Raw genomic sequence first — 9,680 nt, forward strand, 5'->3', positions numbered from 1 at the left:
AAAAAAAAAAAAAAAAAAAAAAAAAAAAAAAAAAAAAAAAAACTACCACTTCATGACAGATACTTCTACCATGCTTGGAGTTTAATACTGTAGGACATGTTTGAAAAAAATATATAACTTACTAGCTATTCATAGGTCCAAATGGTAGCTATCGTATCATATTATGCATAAATAAATAAATAAATAAATAGACAAAGAAGCCCAAACAGGCAAATCTAAGTTAAATCCTCATTGCCTTGCCTGCCAAGTCTGTTGTCAGTAGCATAATGGAAGGTCCAACAGAAATAAAGACCACAAAGTTTTCATTTATTATAACTATCAACATTTAACGGCAGATACTGAGTTGATGCTGAATCACTGCGCTACATCGTCCTCTAACCTCGTCAGAAGATAGTTCTTCATGCTAACGTGGTATTAAAGAAGAGTTATGTCTCTTATTGCAGTGTCTCATTCTGAGGAATGAAGCTCACAAAGCTACATCTGGAAACAATAAAATAGTTTTGAGTCAACAAAGACATTCTTTTCTTTTTTTTTTTTTCCTATCCCTGTCTAGCACCCCAATAAGGGTGCTATATATTGTTACCTTTGGTTAAAATAAATCGAGAAATTGTAAAGCAACAATCTCTATCGGCTGCAGGAGAAACTATGTCTCTTTAACCGACACTGCCACCTGCTTAAAAGTGTGGGGAATCTCAGGAATGCATGCAGAGTTCCCATTGCAGGAATCACTGAATACAGCGGGTATCTTTCACATGGTGCTGTTCACAGGGATCTTGTGATATGACATGCTTTTAAAGACCTGTAAATGTTCATTACCTTTTTTGTTGGAAAAAGTAGCTAAACATTTTTAAAGTTCCTTAACTGAAGAAAACCTACTTGAAAGTCTGCTTTCCAAGATTTAGCTGCTAGCAACCATTTTTTACTCTTCACAAGTATTTGAAATGCTAAATAACTATATCCCTAAGCTATATATATATATATATATATATATATATATCAGGAAGTGCTTCAAAAAAACCTGCCCTTAATTGGGGTGGGGGTTATAAAAACATGATGAGAGATGTAATAATAAGAATCTGCGGTACCTGCTCCATCATTCCTGACACCTTCCAGTGCCTAGAGGCTTCAGTGACTTGTTAATCAACATGGTAGTTGCATGGAAGTACCAAACAGAATTTAATAAATGCTTGAAAACAGGGATTTACTAACTTAAGGATCAGCCTGTTCTGCCTGGAGAAGAGGAGGCTCAGAGGGATCTCATCAGTGTCTACAAAAACAAAAGGGAGGGTGCAGTGAAGATGGAGCCAGGCTCTTTTCAGTGGTGCCCAGTTCCAGGACAAGAGGCAGTGGGAACAAACTGGAGCACAGGAGTCTCCCTCTGAGCACCAGGCAGCATTTCTCTGCTGTGCAGGTGAGGAGCCCTTGTACAGGCTGCCCAGAGAGGCTGTGGGGTCTCCTCCTTGGAGACCTTCAAAAGACACCTGGGCATGGTCCTGGGCTGCCTGCTCTGGGTGTCCCTGCTTGGGCAGGGGTTGGAGCAGGTGGTCTCCAGAGGTGCCTGCCAGCCTCAGCCTTGTCCTGATTCTGTGAACAGCAACCTTCACGTGAATAGCTTTCTTCTCAAAACTCTGAGGGATCAAAGCAGCTATTTCCTCTAACCAGAGGGTTCCAAATAATACTCCCATCTGTATGCTGGGAGGAAGATTTTACTGCATCATTTACCCATTTTCCACAAATTGGCACATGTGAAATTCTTGCTTTCATTCATTCAACACAGTCTCTACTCATCTTCCACACATTTGAAAACAAGAATATATACATATAGATATTTGTTGTTTTGTGACTGTTTTTTGTGACTGTTGTTTTGACAGTTGGAGGTCTCTAAAGTCTCTAAAGACTCTATGTTACCACTCATCCACAATTAAATAGTGTCTATAAAATGCATAGCGAATTGTGAGGAATAAGCTACAGCTCTACAGGTTAAAGGAAATCACTGCCTGGAAGTCCACAGCACTTTCCCACGTCCCCTTCCTGCTCAAGAGCTGAAGCCATCAAAATGCAGCAGTTTCTATATGAGCTGTGTATGTCTTGATGCACAGATGTGATTCTTTCGAGTGTCACTCATCTTTTACCTCTCACAACACATTTTTGACAGCAGAAATGTTGCAAATGAATGGGAGTCAAGGACTCCCATGCAGGATGGGGGAGCCAGGGAGGGTGTGTGTAGTGAAATGGCATGGGAATGTGAAGAAAGATGTGAGGAAAGTGCTGTTCTTCCAGTGAAGAGGCTAAATAATGCATCCTTGCAGTTCCCCAGGAATATACCAAAGATTAATAAGGGTACTAAATATGACATATCATGTTGAGTACGAGCTAATTCAGTCGCCTCTCTATTCTACCTGAGTTTCTTAAGCACTAACTGCTGAGCAGAAAATAGAACAGAATCACCCTGTTTCCATGTAAATGGTTTTATAACAGTTAATTGGTGGCACATGATTTATATTTGTTTGCATTGTGTGTGCATTTTTGGAAACCTAAGAAACAGAAGAAATAAGGTCATACCACTTTCCCAAATTATGATAAATAAGTTATCCAGGAGCATGTTTCTGAAGGAACAAAATCCATCACTTCAAATATGCAGTTAGTGTCCATAAGAAAAGAAAATTCAATGTAACTTTCAAAATGGCATGTCAGATTATCATAATTGCTGGACGTTTGTTAACAAGACCAATTGTATTTCAATATACTGCCAAACAGAAATTAATAAAGAGTACATCCTATGTAAAAGGTAGAATTATAGTGGAGGGAAAAAAATAAACAAAACAAAACAAAGCAAAAACAAACAAACAAACAAAAAACTTAAGGTAATCTAACATGACTGACAAATGACAAACTAGGGAGTAGAAAACAACTGCCCCATTTTTCAAACTGTGCTGTAACAAATTATATAAAGGATCAAAAAAGGTAAGCAAATCCTGTTTCTCTTTAAGAATTGTATTAGTAAAAAGTCTCTCTCTATTAAAAAAAAAAAAAAAAAAAAAAAAAAAAAACACATCACAATAATGCCCTTATTTATATTAGGGCAATGTAATAGCTGGTTATTCAGCTGTTCAATATAAAATAAAATTAGGTATTTCAAGCATTTTTAAAATCTGGCATTAAAAGTTCTAACAAATCATTTGTCAATACAGCTCCATTTTGCATATATTCAAAATATTTTTACATCCTTCTTTCTCTTTTTTCTTATTAATTGCCTGAGTCTCATTAAACTTTTCAAAAACAAAAAGTCCTTATTGTTCTCTATTACATATTTTTCCCTTTTAAATAATAAGCACAGATGGAAAGAGATTATAGTAATTTTATCTTAAATAGAATTAAATATAATATTTATATTCTTTGTACTGACTTCACTTCCTATATGTGAAATTTGCTTTCTGAAAGTTTGAATATATACTGAGTATAGAATATATAGAGATATTTATCTACTAATTTGATACCCTTCCATAATAAGATCAGCCACTTAGTGGAAGAAGGAAAGGTGAAGTATGTAGTTTTTCTGGATTTTAGCAAGAGCCCTGGACAAAGTGGCCAACTGTGTGATGAACACATCCATGCTTCACTGGGAGAAGAACTGGCTGAATGGCAGAGCTCAAAGAGTTGTAGTGAAGGGGGTTACATCTGGCTTTTGACCAGTTGCCAGCAATGTCTCCCCAGGTTCACTCTGGGCCAGGCCTGTTCAACATTTTTATCAATGGTCTGGATAGAGGAGTTGAATGTATCCTTGGTAAATTTACTGACAATACCATGTTGGGAGGTGCTATTAACTGTCTGAAGGGGCAAGAGGCCCTGCAGAAGAATCTAGATATATTGGAATTTTGGGGGCCCCCAACAGTGGCTTGAAATTCAGCAAGAACATATTTAGCTCTGGTACAGTGCCACCTTGAATATTATGAGCAGCGTTGGGCTCAACAATTTTGAAAAAGATTTTAAGATACTTTAAAGCAACCGAGGGGGTCAACAAAGCAGCTAAAAGGGCTGGAAGGCATATCCTGTGAGGAGAGGGTGAAGACACTTGGATTTGTCTGTAGTTTTGTGGTTTTGCGAAGAGGTAACCTCACTTCTCTCTGCAGCCTCCTGAGGAGGGCAAGTTGTGAGGGAGGTGCTCATCTTTTCTTGGAACAGAATGTGTGGGAATGGCTCAAAGCTGCGTCAAGGGAGGCTCAGACTCGACATTAGGAAAAGCCTCTTTACTGAGAGGATAGTTAGACACTGGAACAGAATTCCTAGTCAGGTGCCTGATGCCCCAAACCTGTTCAAGAGGTATTTGAATATGTTTAAACTTTGAGTCAACCCCAAAGCAGTCTGATAGTTGGACTTACTGATCTTTGTAGGTCTCTTCTGACTGGAACTATTCTGTCCTGTCCTGTCCTATCCTATCCTATCCTATCCTATCCTATCCTATCCTATCCTATCCTATCCTATCCTATCCTATCCTATCCTGTCCTGTCCTGTCCTGTCCTGTCCTGTCTGTCCTGTCCTTACAATACCAGTTCCTAGTGTGATTTATTTATTTATTTATTATTTTTTTTAGACACAGTAAAGATAGAAAAAACAGAATGCCCCAAATCTCATTTGAAAATGTGTTTTCTATTCAAGGTGTGACCGTTTCACAGTGTCATTAGGGATTTACTTCAGTTCTAAGAGTCAGATCTAGTGGGTTCAGCCCTTGTTTTTCTGGCATTGCCATCAAATTATTGCTTTTCCCAAGAGTTTTCTATGCTACAAAGCCTGTTTAAGTGACTGATAACACCCTACTTCTGGTGTGGTACCGGTGAAGCCGTTACAGTATGCAGGAGCATTTCATACAAATAAAATGACAACATCTGGTATTTAGAGTAGGATAACATTGAAAATGAGGACAAATATGAATATAGTTATATACACATTAACCAGTTAAAATCTCCTTATCTTAAGGAGCAGTAGGAGGAGAGAAGGTTAACAAGAGGTACTAATTCAGTCCTTGACCTTCTTTTGTGGTTCATACTGGAAGGCACAAGCAGATATCCAATAGGAAAAAAAATCTGCTCAGAAACATCACAATATTGATTTTATCCTGCATTTCACATTGCCTCCTGGAAATATAGATATGACTCTGAATCACTTAAATTATGGATGCAATACATATCACAGGCTTCAAGAAAGTATTCAAAGAGAACCCTTCCACCAAAGGCAGCCTCTACTAATGACCAAAAACCAGTCTTAAAATTTAAACCAATGTCTTGTTTTTAAAAATGTTTTCTTGTGAATCCAGAATTTCCTTGCTTGGAAATACTTGCTGGGTTATTGGAAGGGACTCCAGTAGCCAGAAGGATTTTGAGACCCGTTCCAGCAGTAGATTTCTTCCTCTGCACTGTACTACTTTAGTTTATGATAGCCAGAAGGCAGAGAAAGTGGCATGAATTAACAGGGTGCTATCCATTGATCCATTGCCTTTTTTTTTATTTTATTTTTATTTTTTTATTTTTTAATAGAGTCCAGGAAAAGTACAAACAGCAAATTACATTGTTTACTTCTGCACACTTACATTCAAAGTATTGTTAAGTGAGTTTGTGAGGTAAGCTCTTGCTCCTTTCTGTGTAACTGGGCTTTCTATTACCTTGCCTAAGACACTATTGCTACATGAAAAGATTTTAAAACTCTTCCCATATATTCTTGTTTTAATCTCAGTTGAATGTAAACATCCTCAATTATTAATTTCTACAAAATAAGTCACATGCAAACTGAGGTTATTATATGAGGCCACTAAAATGAATGATCAATGGTGTGAATTAAATTATTTTTACATTTGCTGTGTATGAACCCATACTTGAGAAGTTTATTGTACATACATTCTCCTGCCCACTTCCTTTGTCTACTTTATCAGTACAAGAGGGATGTAGAACTTTTAGAGAGGGTCCAGCACAGAGCCATGAAGATGATTAAGGGATTGGAGCATCTGTCCTATGAGGAAAGACTAAGCAAGCTGGGCATGTTTAGCCTAGAGAGGAGGAGATTGAGAGGGGATCTGATCAACCTTTACAAATACCTGAAGGGACAATGTAAAGAGGATGAGGCCAATCTCTTCTCAGTGGTGGCCAGCAATAAGACAAGGGTTAATGGATATAGATTGAAGCACAGGAGGATTCATCGCCATATAAGGAAGAACTTCTTTACTATGAGGGTGACAGAGCACTGGAACAGGCTGACCAGAGAGGTTGTGGAGTCTCCTTCTTTGGAGATGTTCAAAACCTGTCTGGATGCCATCCTGTGTAACATGTTCTGGGTGATCCTGCTTGAGCAGGGAGGATCTCTGGAGGTCCTTCCCAGCAAAAGCCATTCTGTGATTCTCTGATTTATCTGACCTAACTGCAACTATGAGAGACAAGTTTTTGTAGGACCATTGATTTCTTTAGAATTTGGTGGCCAAGCTGATGAATATTCATCCATCTCTACTATTTCAATTTTTTTTTAAATTCCTGACACAAACAGTGACAAGAAAGTACAATACAAAAGACTTGCCTCATGGATGCCTGGTAAGATGACTAACAAAGAGTTCTGTTATATCATGCTATTAAGATAATTTATCTAGTGAAGCAACTGCTTCCAATATATATATACATGAAAGTTCTGTCACAGTTCTTGATTTCATTTGCAGTAATTATTTTGTTCCAGATGTTATATATTAGTCTGATGAACAAAATATCTTACTTTTACTGTAGAATAGAAACTTCAAGAAGCAGCACAATTATATAGTAACGATGACTAATGCTGCGCATCGTAATCAATTTAATCATGTCTTCTCTTAATGCTTGTAAGCTGAATTTGCTTCTGTTCTGATGGTATTATTTTGTAATTTTTGGTCTTTGATATTTAATCAAGTATGCATTCTTCCTGGCTTGCAATAAAACAATTTTTTACCCCATTTAATGCTTATTGAGCTTATTCAAAATAACATTTTAAAATAGACTTTACAATATGGCATCTGATCTCGGCATAAGGATGCTAAGATCCAGAACATTGTAATCATATATACAGAATGAAGAAAGCTGTAAAGCTTAATTTATTTATAAATGGATTACAAAAGTTTCATTAAAATTATATTTTAATTTTATATGCATGCTGAAAAGCATGATGAGATCAATCATAGTACAAAATATGAATGATTTAGGTAATTACGTCCTGCATGTGCTGGATCTATATTACCAGGATTAGCCATCCCCTAGAAAATCCTAAATGCAGACACATGGTCATTTTCAGTACTATTAAAGAATGTAAAAATAAAATAAAATAAATAAAATAAAATAAAATAAAAAATAAAATAAAATAAAAAAGTAACAGGTGGTATTTGTCGCAGGTGATACTTGGACACCTACATATGGCATTTTCAATACAGTGTTCTTAAGTGACAAAGAAAAGTGCTGTGACTAAAGCATGATGTATGCAATAGGGTAACAACATCACAAAAGAGATAATGCTGTGTGCTCTGAGAAGTCCATTTTGTCATTTTCCACACTACAAAGTGCCTCTTACTTCAAATTTTTCTCTAGCTTTTACTAAAGAGAAGTATCAAAAGCAAATGTGTGGGTGCATAAATTTCTTTCCCCTCTTCTCCATAGTTCTAGTTACTGGGAAGGAAATTAGTTCTTCTACCTCCTCATACAACCTCTTCAGTTTCAAACCAGGACAATGTAGAGAGGAAGGGGCCTCATTTTCTGCATCCCAGTGACACATTCTTAGCTCTGCAGCCTCCTGGTAGCAGGCAGAATGCGAGTATTCCTGCTATAAGCAGTCTGTGTAACTTCAAAAGCAGAGGAAAGACCCTAGAAGATACGTTGACTTCAGACTCACAGGCTACATGTTGTTGGTATGCGCATCCATAATTAGTTTTCTTTATGAATAAAGGCAATTTGCAAGGTATCTTGTAAGTCATTACCAGTATTAGAGCTATGATTGTTTCTTAATTTTAAAGCATCTCTTTGCATATGACAGAAATATATCCTGTTGTGGGGTCAGGTATATTGACCTATAGGAATCAAAATGCTGCTGAGTACTACCTCAGTCACATTTGATTAAGACCAATCCATCTCTGTTTGAGATCTGAAGGTGAACAGTGTTCCAGAAACTGTGATTTATTTATAAATTTATTGAGTAACATCAGCATACTAAGTGATTTTATATAAAAGACTTCCTTGAATTCTTCCTAGCATACAAATAATAATACATAGTATTAGAAAATCACATAAACTAGTAATTTAAACTTGTTGGGAAAAAATATTATCAAGTGGTATACAATCATATAATTAAAGGATGTAACATAATGCATTATTCATCAGAGAGTAAAATGAAGATTGCCCATACATTTCCTGACTGGAATGCTTAACTATGTGGGATTGTATACTCCCACCTTAGTTTTTGTATGAATTTTTTTATTAATTCAATGTTTAAATTATTAAAATATAAACTTGTCTGCTCACACCTGATATTATTCACTGGTAAAAACTAGTGCTGAGTAATAGAGAGACAGTAGAAGGAAACTCTGTCACAAAACACATCTTTTAGCTAAAGTCTTTTCTCTTTGGAAAGTAACTAAGCAATAAATGTATATTAAACATTTTACCTATATTATTGCTACTGCCCCAACAGGAAATTGACTGATGCTTATTAACTCACTTAATTAATCCATAGTTTATGGAGCAGTGGTAATACGATTTTATGAAGAGTTACCAGTTTAAAATTTTTGTTCTCTCTTGATGAATATGCATAATTATTATTTACACTGATGTGAGGTACACATTCATTACACAGTACGTACTTAGAGGAGAAAATGCTCCTACAGAGAATTTGGATCAGTTCATATCTATCTTTCAATAGTTTACACTCTAGGGAATAAGCAAAGGTCATTCTCCCAGGCTTTTATCCTTTCCTGCCAAAGTATGAGCCAAATTAAAGTCAGTTGGAGTTTCATTGAAGCTTTCAGACATTTTAAGTATTCGGCTTGTTAACCAGGTTTGTAAACAAAAACAAACAAACAAAACCAACACAAAACAAAACAACAACAAATAAAGTGTTTTTCAAGTACATTAAAGCCTGCTTATGCCAAGGTCTCAGTCATCTCCACAGTCATATTTTATAGTCAGGTAATTACTGACTCTTCTAAAATCATTTAGGTGGTGGTGTATCCTAACAAAATCCCAGCATCTACATATTCTCAAAAATATATATATTTTGACAAACTTAGAGTTTGTCAAAAATTATCATACAACTGAACACACATACCAGAATAAATAAATAAATAAATAAATGAAAATCAAACCCTTCCTGACAACAGAATCTTAAATAATGAACAAGATTGTCTTGTAGCCATTGCTATGTATATTAAAAATGACAAGAACGGTACTGATTTTTTTTTAAGAAGGATATTAACCACCCACTAGTTAATGTTGTGGTGTTGTGGAATTAACCCTGATAGTAGGCAAAAGACTGACATAAATACAGAAAGACAGTCTGCAAGTCTATTTAAACAAATAGAGATCCAAGAGTAACCAGCACCCAGAGCAAAGCTGCTGATCATTAGTGATGAAGCCAGACATATATACATATATATTTTTTAGAAAAAAAAAAATAATAATAATAAGGAATAT

The sequence above is a fragment of the Oxyura jamaicensis genome, chromosome 1 (assembly GCF_011077185.1).
Source record: "Oxyura jamaicensis isolate SHBP4307 breed ruddy duck chromosome 1, BPBGC_Ojam_1.0, whole genome shotgun sequence".
In the NCBI taxonomy this organism is placed as follows: Eukaryota; Metazoa; Chordata; class Aves; order Anseriformes; family Anatidae; genus Oxyura; species Oxyura jamaicensis.